This window comes from Triticum urartu, chromosome 6A (genome assembly GCF_056163025.1).
Source record: "Triticum urartu cultivar PI428250 chromosome 6A, HENAU_Tu73, whole genome shotgun sequence".
NCBI lineage: Eukaryota > Viridiplantae > Streptophyta > Magnoliopsida > Poales > Poaceae > Triticum > Triticum urartu.
In genome coordinates, this window is record NC_141878.1 from 170,803,796 (window position 1) to 170,816,163 (window position 12,368).

Sequence of the window (12,368 nt, forward strand, 5' to 3'; positions counted from 1 at the left end):
TAAGTGCTGCCACTAAGACGTGGGAGGGAGCCCCCGAGGTCCAAGGGCGGCACTCCTGAGACTCCGGGGCATGTACAACCCCACTCGTGATTACGTGAGAGTGTCACGGGCGGTGATCTTCACAGGCGCTGGGCCTTTCTTCACAGGCGCCGGGCCTTCTTCACAGGCGCTGGGCGTTTCTTCTATGGTAGAACTTCCGGAGGTGCTGAATGCTCCAGGCGTTCTAGATGGGTACTCAGCCTGTGTCTCCAGGCGCGTGGCGCCAGGCCTGGAGACATGGACGACCTTGAACGGGCCCTCCCACATGGGTGAGAGCTTATGCAGCCCTTCCCTGGAGAGGACCCGCCTCAGGACAAGGTCACCCACCTCGAGCGTCCTGGAGTGGACGCTGCGATAGTGGTACCGCCGCAGCGCCTATTTGTATACTGCTGCCTGTAGTGCGGCTTCGCGGCGACGTTCCTCCCCCAGCACGAGGTCCATCCCCCGCCTGGTGTCCTGCTGCGTTTCATCAAACGCCAGGACCCGTGCGGAGCAATGTCTGACCTCGTGAGGGAGGACTGCTTCTGCTTCGTAGACGAAGAAGAACGGGGTCTTGCCCGTCGGCTTGGTGGGGGTGGTGCGGATGGACCACAGCACGGACTGGTGCTCATCGTGCCAGCCCCTGCCGCAGGCCTCGAGCTTCTTCTTGAAGGTCCTGGTCTTGAGGCCTCTCAGGACCTCCACGTTGGCACGTTCGGCCTGACCATTGCTCCTTGGGTGCGCTACCAAAGCATAGCAGATCTGCGTTCCAAGGTTAGCACAATATGACTTGAAGAGATTACTAGTGAACTGCAAGCCATTATCGGTGATGATGCGGTTGGGGACCCCAAAACGGCTCATGAGACCCTTGATGAACTTGACCGCAGAGCCAGCTGGGATGGTGCGGGCGGCTTCAACCTCCGCTCACTTAGTGAATTTGTCGATGGCGATGTAGAGGTATCGATAGCCCCCAGGTGCCCGAGGGAACAGGCCCAGGATATCTAGCCCCCACGCTGCGAACGGCCATGAGAGTGGAATGGTCTGGAGGCCCTGAGATGCCTGATGGATCTGCTTGGCATGGAATTGGCAGGCCTGGCAGAACTTCACCAACTCATCTGCGTCACTGAGCACCGTAGGCCAGTAGAATCCGTTGCGGAATGCCTTGCCCACGAGGGTTCGCGACGACGAATGGTGCTCGCAGTCCCTGCTGTGTATGTCGACTATTAGCTCTTTCTCCTGTTCCCTGGAGATACAACGCAGTGAAATGTCATTTGGCCACTTCCTGTATAACTCACCGTCCTGGATGCAGTATGCTTTGGCTTGCCGGGCCACGCGCTCCGCCTCCTCCTCCTTCCCCGGCAACATCCCTTGCGTCATGTATTCCTTGTTCCAGGATCCCTGCTGGGGCTCGAGTGCCAAGAGTAGGCGTGCTCCCGAGGTCGGGCCATAGGCCGGGGCTCCTGTGGCAGGCGGCCGCGGGAGTTCCTCCCGAGGCTGAGCTGTTCTTGAAAGCGGTGGTGTTGCTGATGGCTTGAAGAGCCGCTCCTCGAAGACGCCAAGCTCTTGGGGCTGTCGCTTGGATGCTCTTCTGGCGATGTCTCCAGCTTCCTTGTTGGTGCCACGGGGCACGTGCTGCAACTCCAGGCCCAGGAATTGCTTCTCCATCTTGCGCACCTCCGCAAGGTATGCTTCCATGTGCTCGTCCTTCGGCTCATACACCATGTTGGATAAGTTGACGAGGAGTTGCGAGTCACCCCTAACGGTGAGGCGCTTCACCCCCAGAGCTACCGCAGCTTTCAGGCCAGCTATGAGGCCCTCGTATTCTGTGATGCTGTTGGAGACCTTCTCGCCCTGCTAAAAGCAGAGCTGCACAACGTAGTAGAGCTTGTCCTGAGTGGGTGAGATGAGCACCGCTCCAGCCCCCGCGCCCTGGTGTGTGAGCTTTCGTGAGGCCACCAGGAGTGCAAGCAGGAGCTTCTGAGGCATGGGGTACCGTGCTCTTGCGTCCCGCAACACCATGCTAACAAAGTATACCGGGTGCTCGATGAGGGTAGGCGCGCTAATGAGGCTTGCATCTTCCGGGAGTTGTGGTGCCTCCTGAGGTGGCGGAGCCCCCAAAGCTTAATCACTTGTCGAGACCTTTGCGGGTTCGGGGGCGTCATCCTCCTCAGCTTGCTCTTCTGCTGTTGCTGCGGCGGCCCTTGTGGCGCCCTCCTGATCTTGCGTCGTCTCTGCTGGAGGTGTAGCTCGGCGTGATGCGCCCTCGGCTTGGTGTTCTTCCCGAACCACCACTAAAGCCGTGTTGGCGGAGTAGGGAGTGGCGGCAAGATAGAGCGCTAGGGGCTCGAGAGGTCGCGGCGCCACCATCACTAGGGGGCTAGTCGGGTAACTCTTGAGGTCTTGAAATGCTCGGTCGGCCTCCGAGGTCCAGTCGAATGGGCCCTTCTTCTTCATCAGCTTGAAGAAGTGTAGGGCATGCTCTCCCAGCTTGGAAGTAAAGCGTCCCAACGCAGTCACCCATCCAGCAAGCTTCTACATTTCCATGAGGGTTTGCGGTGGACTCATGTCTTCAATGGCCTTGTGTAAGTGCATCTAGTGCCCCTTAGTGATTTTGGTGTATTGAAGACTCATAGGTTAAGGGACTGATGCGTTTGTGAGTGTACACAGGTCTATAAGTCTATGAGGAGTTTGTTATTTACAAAGAAATTTGTCGGATTTCGTGTTCCGGCAGACCCTTGAGGTTCGAACACTGGGGTGCGCACGGAGATTTCGCCTCCTGCCTACCTGCACTCCTCCGCCTTACTAGGATCTAAACTAAGGAAAGAACAACACAAGAGACACAGGGTTTATACTAGTTCGGGCCACCGTTGTGGTGTAATACCCTACTCCAGTGTGTGGTGTGATGGATTGCCTCTTGGGCTGATGATGATGAACAATACAAGGAAGAACAGCCTCGCGAGGGTCTGCTCTTGGCTGGGGCGATGAACTGCTGGGAGGAGCTCAGTCACCCCTCTCTCTCTCTCTACCTGATCTTCTCTATCTTTCCAACTCTCTGGCCAGCTCTTTTTCCCCGGCCTCCAGCCTCCTTTGGCTCTGTGGGTGGCTGGTCCTATTTATAGAGGCCCTGGTCCTCTTCCCAAATATCGAGCGGGAAGGGAGCCAACAATGGCGGGCTAATTTGAAGGGGGACAGCTAGTATCAACTATCCTAACAAAAGTGGTCTTCGCCTACGCAAAGCTCTGGTGATGACACCGTCTTGGGCTCCACGGTGACCTCTGTCTCGTAGTCCTCCTGGTCTTGGTCTCGTTGCACCGAAGTGGCAACCTTTGCCTGATGCCTCGGTACTCCACGGCTGCGCTTGCCCCCTTTGCACCAAAGAGGAAGGGAGGACGCTGCGCGGGCTGGCACCCGCCTGGCGCTCCCGGTCGTCATGGCATGCGTCACGGGCACCTCATGAGGTACCCCGCCTTAATCTCTCCGCCTCCTCGTGAGCCAGCCTGACGAGGCCGTGCCTGAGGAAGCTCCGCATCGTCTGCCCCGCGAGGCTTGGCCCCTCGCGAGGGTCTTGGGTTTGTGTTGGTGAAGATGGGCCGCGCTGGGCCCCCCTTTGAGACACGCCGCAGGCCGCAAGCAGGCAAGTCTGGGGACCACTGTTCCCAGAACGCCGACAGTAGCCCCCGGGCGCAAGGCGCGCCCGGACTTGGCCGTGCAGGGAGGCGGAAGGGCAAGAGCGAAGCGCCGCGGGCCCTAACAGTCTGCGGCCTTGGGCGCCGCATGGCGGTTGATTGGACGTGGGCGTCTCCACTTCCCCATGGCGCCTCGGCAACTATACGGATTGGACAAGTCCCTGCATGCAAAGCGGGTCATAATTACCTGCGATCGTGGGGGCCGTTGGTTGGCCATCGCTAGTTATAAGTATGGACCGGCGCGCGCCCTTCTAGTTCATCCCTCCTTGCTTCTCCTTTTCTTCATGGCCCCGTCAAGGAGGTTCTCGGCCGCAGAGAAGGGGAAGGCTCACCAGGTTGAGCTTGCCTCTACCCCACCCAAGCATGGCCGAGGGCGCCCTCGTAAACATCCTGTGGCCACCACGGTGGCTCCCCACGGCCGTGGAGGCGATCTTCAGCACAGCGACGGGCGAATTGCTGCGGCCGGGGGGCGGGCTCCGGCTGCGCGTCCCCCTAGGCTGCGCTTTCGCATTGCTGAAGTGCTGCCGGAGTTCGTCGTGTGGTCGGCGGGGCCGACCAGCACCCAGCTTCCACTTCCTCGCTTCCTCCTTGGCGAGCTCCCGGCCGGCGCCCCGGGCGGCCTCTGGCTCCAGGCCGACGGCTGCTGCAGCCGGGTCTCATGGGTCTCACTGGAGGTCTCCGCGGCCGGGAGCCTGTTCCTGGCCCGCGGTTGGCAGACGTTTTCCCGCGCGCGTGGCCTGAGCCGTCGATGCACCCTACACTTCAAGTTTGACGGCAATGCCACCCTCTACATGAGGGTGTTTGGGGAAGATGGTCGCCGCGCAGGGTGCTTCCCCGAGGGTGACGACCGCGGCTGGGAACCCAGCTCCGGCGATGATGGAGAGGGCAGCGCTCGCGCGGCCGGCGGCGCTCTGGATTCCTCATGCTTCTCCGGTTCTACTTTGGGCGGCGACTCTTCTAGCGGTGGCCGCGGTCAGCCTCCACGCCGTCGTATCTTCTTGGGGGGTGGCAACTTGTCCGCCCGCCGTCGCGCCCCGGTGAAGCGCGAGAGGAAGTCCGCCTGAGCTCCGGAGGCAGCTCGGGCCTTCCCTGCGGGCCGGTGTGAGGCGAGCCGCATCGGATTTGTTCTTTCTTTTCCTTTTCCTGCGTAACAAAGACAATAGTGTGGAACCCCGCGGGGGCGTGTTTGGGTTATTGCTGTTAATCATCATTTTTCTTTCATTACCGTACCTTCCGGCTACGTGCCTGAGCGTGGATAGTTCCCGGCCCCGGCCGTGGGGGGGGGGGCGACCGACCCAGGCCCTTTGTTTGTGTCGCGGTACCCGTGGGGCACGGACTGGAGGGGTGCTCCTGTAAGGGGCCCAGACCGCGAATTCTTTGAATGACTAAGATAGGAACACTCGCGAGGGCGCTCAGCTGCCCTCCTCGCGAGGCCTTGCATAAGAGAAGTCGAGGCTGGAGAGTGAAAAGTCGAAGAACCACAAGCCAAAGACGGCAACAACTTCAATAAAACTTCGAATGAGAAGGAACAAGCCAACCGCGGAAAGCAAATGAAAAGCCGCGTGGAGCTAAGTGCTGCCACTGGGCATGGGAGGGAGCCCCAGGGCCTGAGGCCGGCGCTCCTGAGACTCCGGGGCGTGTACAGCCCCAACTCATTATTACGTGAGAGTGTCACGGGCGGCGAGCTTCACAGGCGTTGGCCTTCTTCATAGGCTCCGGGCCTTTTCCAAAACGCGATAGCTTCACAGGCATTCGCCTTCTTCACAGGCTCTGGGCCTTTTCCAAAACGCGATAGCTTCACAGGCATTCGCCTTCTTCACAGGCTCCGGGCCTTTTCCAAAACGCGATAGCTTCACAGGCATTCGCCTTCTTCACAGGCTCGGGGCCTTTTCCAAAACGTGATAGCTTCACAGGCATTTGCCTTCTTCACAGGCTCTGGGCCTTTTCCAAAACGTGATAGCTTCATAGGCTCTGGGCCTTTTCCAAAACGCGATAGCTTCACAGGCATTCGCCTTCTTCACAGGCTCCAGGCCTTTTCCAAAACGCGATAGCTTCACAGGCATTCGCCTTCTTCACAGGCATTCGCCTTCTTCACAGGCTCCAGGCCTTTTCCAAAACGCGATAGCTTCACAGGCATTCTCCTTCTTCACAGGCTCTGGGCCTTTTCCAAAACACGATAGCTTCACAAGCATTCGCCTTCTTCATAGGCTCCGGGCCTTTTTAGGGGTAGAACCTCCGGAGGTGCTGGATGTTCCATGCATTCTAGACTGGCACCCCCTCCTGAGTCTCCAAGCGCGCGGAGCCGGGCCTGGAGACATGAACAACTTTGAACGGGCCCTCCCACATGGGAGAGAGCTTGTGCAGCCCCTCCATGGAGAGAACCTGCCTGAGCACGAGGTCTCCTACCTCGAGAGTTCTGGGGCGGATGTTGCGGCAGTGATATCGCCGCAGTGCTTGTTGGTACCTCGCCGCTCGTAGCGCGGCTTCTCGGCGACGTTCCTCCCCCAGCACGAGGTCCATCCCCCGCATGGTGTCCTGCTGTGCCTCGTCAAACGCCAAGACCCGCGCGGAGCGACGTCTGACCTCGTGAGGGAGGACTGCTTCGGCTCCGTAGACCAGGAAGAACGGGGTCTCTCCAGTCGGCTTGGTCGCGGTTGTGCAGATGGACCACAACATGGACTGAAGCTCGTCGCACCAACCTCTGCCGCAGGCCTCCAGCTTCTTCTTGAACGTCCTGGTCTTGAGGCCCCTTAGGACCTCCGTGTTGGCTCGCTCGGCCTGGCCGTTGCTTCGGGGGTGCGCCACCGAAGTGTAGCATATCTGCATTCCAAGGTTAGCACAGTATGTTTTGAAGAGGTTACTGGTAAACTGCGAACCGTTGTCCGTGATGATGCAATTCGGCACCCCGAACCGGCTCACGATGCCCTTGATTAACTTGACCACGGAACCCGCGGGAATGGTGCGGACAGCCTCTACTTCAGCCCACTTGGTGAACTTGTCCACGGCGACATAGAGGTACTGGTAGCCCCCAGGCGCCCGAGGAAACGGGCCCAAGATATCCAGCCCCCAGACTGCGAATGGCCACGAAAGGGGTATAGTCTGCAAGCCTCCTGCCGGCTGATGGATCTTCTTGGCGTGGAACTGGAAGGCCTCACAAGCTTTCACTAGTTTGAAGGGGGACAGCAGACCCTTGAGGTTCGAACACTGGGGTGCGCGCGGAGATTTCGCCTCCTGCCTACCTGCACTCCTCCGCCTTACTAGGATCTAAACTAAGGAAAGAACAACACAAGAGACACAGGGTTTATACTGGTTCGGGCCACCGTTGTGGTGTAATACCCTACTCCAGTGTGTGGTGTGGTGGATTGCCTCTTGGGCTGATGATGATGAACAATACAAGGAAGAACGGCCTCGCGAGGGTCTGCTCTTGGCTGGGACGATGAACTGCTGGGAGGAGCTCAGTCACCCCTCTCTCTCTCTCTACCTGATCTTCTCTATCTTCCCAACTCTCTGGCCAGCTCTTTTTCCCCGGCCTCCAGCCTCCTTTGGATCTGTGGGTGGCTGGTCCTATTTATAGAGGCCCTGGCCCTCTTCCCAAATATCGAGCGGGAAGGGAGCCAACAATGGCGGGCTAATTTGAAGGGGGCAAGCTAGTATGAACTATCCTGACAAAAGTGGTCTTCGCCTGCGCAAAGCTCTGGTGATGACGCCGTCTTGGGCTCCACGGTGACCTCCGTCTCGTAGTCTTCCTGGTCTTGGTCTCGTTGCACCGAAGTGGCAACCTTTGCCTGATGCCTCGGTACTCCGCGGCTGCGCTTGCCCCCTTTGCACCAAAGAGGAAGGGAGGACGCTGCGCGGGCTGGCACCTGCCTGGCGCCCCCGGTCGTCATGGCATGCGTCACGGGCACCTCGTGAGGTACCCCGCCTTGATCTCTCCGCCTCCTCGTGAGCCAGCCTGACGAGGCCGCGCCTGAGGAAGCTCCGCGTCATCCGCCCCGCGAGGCTTGGCCCCTCGCGAGGGTCTTGGGTTTGTGTTGGTGAAGATGGGCCGCACTGGGCCCCCTTTGAGCCACGCCGCAGGCAGGCAAGTCTGGGGACCCCCGTTCCCAGAACACCGACAAAATTTGACCCCTAAAAATGAAGTTCTTCGACTGAAAACTTTGGATATCTGAAGACTTCCTGAAGACTTTGAAAGTGAAGAAATTGGTGTGATCCTAAAGACTTGGTATTCATTCGAGGAACATGAAGCATGAAGACTTTTGTTTTCGTAGTTTCAGTTTCTCTTTATTGAGTCATAGGAAACACTGTATTGTTAAAGGGGGTCGAGGAAATACTAAGGAAAAATTTCCAAGTGATGCTCAATTCAAATCATACATCTACCAATCCCTTCGAGTGAAGCCATTGGAAATCTCATACAGTTCAGTCAAATTTCTTCAATGACAGAGACGAAGTTCTTCTGGTCTCTGAGGAATTTGTTCTGACTGAGGAGTTAGGAATTCTCCAGTGCGGATTGCCTACATAGTGAGGAACATGATAGCCCTAAGGAATTTGATACTCAAAATTCCGACCGTTGATGTGCTATGCACCAGCTGTCCCAACTATCTACCCACCTAACAGTCATATCATTGAAGGGCATTTATGTCTTATCATGTCGGGCTGCTCCCTAGGCTATAAATAGCCACCCCCAACAACCACTAGCTGGTTGGCTGCTCCGAGAGAAACTAACACTTGTCATTTGAGAACATCCCATCCTCCAAGGACTTTGAGTGAAAATCATCAACTAAGAAAAACCCAAACTCAAACACCTACAAACCCAAAGTGATTGAGCATCACTGAAGAGATTGATCCTGCGTGGATCCGATGCTTGTTACCTTTGAAGACTATGCATCTTCCAGACGGTTAGGCGTCATGGTCTAGAGCATCCAAGAGGAAATTGTGGATCGCCGTGTGACCGAGTTTGTGAAAGTTTGGAAGTCACCTGAAGAATTACCACGAGTGATTGGGTGAGGTCTCTGTGACCTTAGCTCAAGGGGAATATGGTGAGGACTGAGTGTCCTATGCTGCATGTTCAGGACTGGGTGTCCGGGACTATGTGTCCTCAGGTTTAAATACCTAGCCACCCTAACCAGACGTACAACTGTCACAACAGTTGGAACTGGTCTACCAAATCATTGTCTTCACCGAGCTAACTGGTTCCATTTCCTCAACCCTTCCATTTCCTCATTTCTGTGTTGTGTGCTTGTTCATATCTGTTTGAAGACTTTGACTGAAGACTTTCTCTATTTCCTCAGCTCAAATTTCTCCAGTCCGATTGTCTTCATTCTGTTTATCGTGTGTTTATGCTTTCTGTACACTGTGCTTGTTTTCATTTCATCATGAAGACCATGCTTATGTTCTGTTATGTTTACATCTGAGTACTTATTCCGCTGCAAGTAGTTCTTCACTCGGGAATTTCCTCACCCTGGAATTCTTCAGTGAAGAATTCATAAAAATCGCCTATTCACCCCCTCTAGTCGATATAACGCACTTTCAGTTGGTATCAGAGCAAGGTACTCCCTTGTTCTCTGTGATTTTGGGTTTAAGCGCCTGGAGTTTTAGTTATGTTGACTGCAGGTATGACTACCCCTACTGGAAGAATAAGATGTGCATGCATATTGAGGCAATTGACAATGATCTCTGGTACGTTGTGGAAAATGGCGTTCCCTCTGTCACTCCTACCATCAACGTTGCTGATGTGAAGAGATTCAAGCAACTCGACTCTCAAGCGAAGAACATCATATGTGGCCATATGAGCGAAGGGAAGTATGGAAGAGTGAGTGCTTTGGAGACAGCAAAGCTTATCTGGGACACGCTGTCCAAGGTTAATGAGGGAGTCTCAACACAGCGTGACCCTCGAGTTGACCTTCTTTGCAATCTCTTCAACCGCTTCAAAAGACTCGACAATGAAAATGTTCAGCAAACCTTCAATCGCCTCATTGACATCTCAAATGAGCTTCAAGCACCTGGTGCCACTGATATCACTGACCATGAGGCGGTGAAGAAATTGCTGAGATTGCTTGATTCCTCATTTGATACCTTTGCATTGATGATACAAGAACGTGGAGACTATAAGTCACTTGATCCCGCTGATATCCTCGAGAGACTAAACACTCATGAGTTCTAGCTTGCTGAGAAGAGAGATCTCTATGGACCAAGTTATGGTAGATCACGGGCTCTGAAGGCCAAGGAAGTGTCTGAATCTGAGGGTGAAGATTCTGGCAGCAGCCTTGGTGACCCTGAAGAACTGAGTCAGGAGCTAGCAATGCTTGTGAGCAAGTTCCAAAAGTTCTCAAGACGTGGTCACTTTGGTAAATCCACAAGAAGTGGTGACTTGAGATCAGATTCTTCATCCCACGATTACAAGAAGAGACTTTGTCACAAATGCAAGAAACCCAGACACTACATTCAAGATTGTCCTTAGTGGGAAAAGGAATCAAAGAAGAAGTACAAGGAATACAGTTCTGATGATTCAAAGAAGAAGAAGAAATCTTCAAAGTCCTCGTTATCAAAATCTTCATGGTCCTCATCTCACAAGAAGAGCAGCTCCAAGAAGGATCGGGCATTCATTGGCAAGGAAGAGGCTGAATCTAAGGAAAATGAGGAAGAGGAGGAATCTGAGGAGTCAGACTATGGTGTGGCGAGCCTAGCCCTCACTACCACATTCGTCAGCAAGTCCATCTTCAACTCTGAACAAAAGGACCTCCCCAACACTACTAATGACGGTGATGAGAACTACGCTCCCACCTATTGCTTCATGGCAAAAGGCTCAAAGGTACTCAAATATCCTTCCTCTGAATCTAGTGAGGATGAATCTGATGAAAACCTCAAACGCTGGTCAGTGTCAAAACCGGCGGATCTCGGGTAGGGGTCCCGAACTGTGCGTCTATGGCGGATGGTAACAGGAGGCAGGGGACATGATGTTTTACCCAGGTTCGGGTCCTCTTGATGGAGATAAAACCCTACGTCCTGCTTGATTAATATTGATGGTATGGGTAGTACAAGAGTAGATCTACCACGAGATCGGAGAGGCTAAACCCTAGAAGCTAACCTATGGTATGATTGTATGTTGTCCTACGGACTAAAACCCTTCGGGTTATATAGACATCAGAGGGAGCCAGGGTTACACCAGGTCGGTTACAAAGGAGGAGATATACATATCCGTATTGCCTAAGCTTGCCTTCCACGCCAAGTAGAGTCCCATCCGGACACGAGACGAAGTCTTCAATCTTGTATCTTCATAGTCCAACAGTCCGGCCAAAGGATATAATACGGCTGTCCGGAGACCCCCTAATCCAGGACTCCCTTAGTAGCCCATGAACCAGGCTTCAATGACGATGAGTCCGGCGCGTAGTGTTGTATTCGGCATTGCAAGGCGGGCTCTTCTCCAATCTTCAAGTGTTCGTAAGCAGTGCCCGGCTCCATAAATGTTGAACCTCTTGGCTCCATAAATGAATACGAGGCGCCAGGGCGTTTTTACATTCGCCCCCCTAGCTAGATAAATAAATTGTCTATTAAAGGGATGGGGATTCTTAGATCCGGTCCATACCATCGTCCCCCCCAGCGAGAATCCATCAGAGCGCATTTCAGAAAGATCCATTCCAGCATGGCCGACCTTCGCAACTCCTCCTCCCGCCCCCGTAGCCCTAAGACCGGTGATTGGGAGAGGTCTTCAGTCCCGCACAGTTGATTAGTCGAACTGCAGACTAAGGGATTTCTCCCTCCGGCGTATATGGTGCCCGTTCGATCCGGGCTTGCCACCTACAATGGCGGGGAGCAAGCGGAGATCTTTCCCTGTCCCTCCATGGGGGAACGGGTCTGCCTTGTTCCTTATCTACTAAGGGGACTCGGATTTCCGCGGGCTCCTGGAGTTCTATGGCCTCCAATTACACAATCTCACCCCTGCCTCCATTCTACACATCGCCGGCTATGTTGCTCTCTGTGAGTTGTTCCTAGGATGGGAGGCTCACTTCGAGCTGTGGAAAAGGCTATTCTGCCTCGTCCCTCGCATACAGGGGAGATCACTTTATCAAGTGGGCAGAGCCAAAATATGGCGCATCGCCGATACTGGATACCCGTCCGGTACCCCGAAGAAGTCGTCTGAAGACTGTCCTTCAGAATGGTTTTATATGGAGGACGTTCCCCTTCCGGACCCTGTTCGGCGGGGTCTTCCTGAGTTCGACAATGCTCCGCTGAAGAAGCGCCAAAGTTGGCGCCCACGGAGCCCCCATGCGGAAGACAACAGAGAAGTCCTCTATCTGATGAACCGGATCAACGCAATGGCTCAATCAGGATTGACAATGATGGAAGTTATGTCGATTTGCAAAATGCGGGGAGTGCAACCACTTCAATATCGAGGTCACCCCTTGTGGTGTTATAACGGGGCGAATGACGCCACCCGCTGCGGGCGTAAGGGTCCGGAAAATGCTGCCGCTTTAGGGAAGACTCTATCCGAATTGTTCAAGGGTGAAGAAGAGGAGTTCACCCGCATCAAGCCACGGGACGGATTCTCCATGTACAATCCTCCAAGCTGGGTAAGTTATATCTCCCTGCTCCCATTTTCCCGCACCTTTTGTGGTAAGTATTCACCTTGCCACTTTGTGGCAGGAACTGCGAAAAGCCATAAAGGAG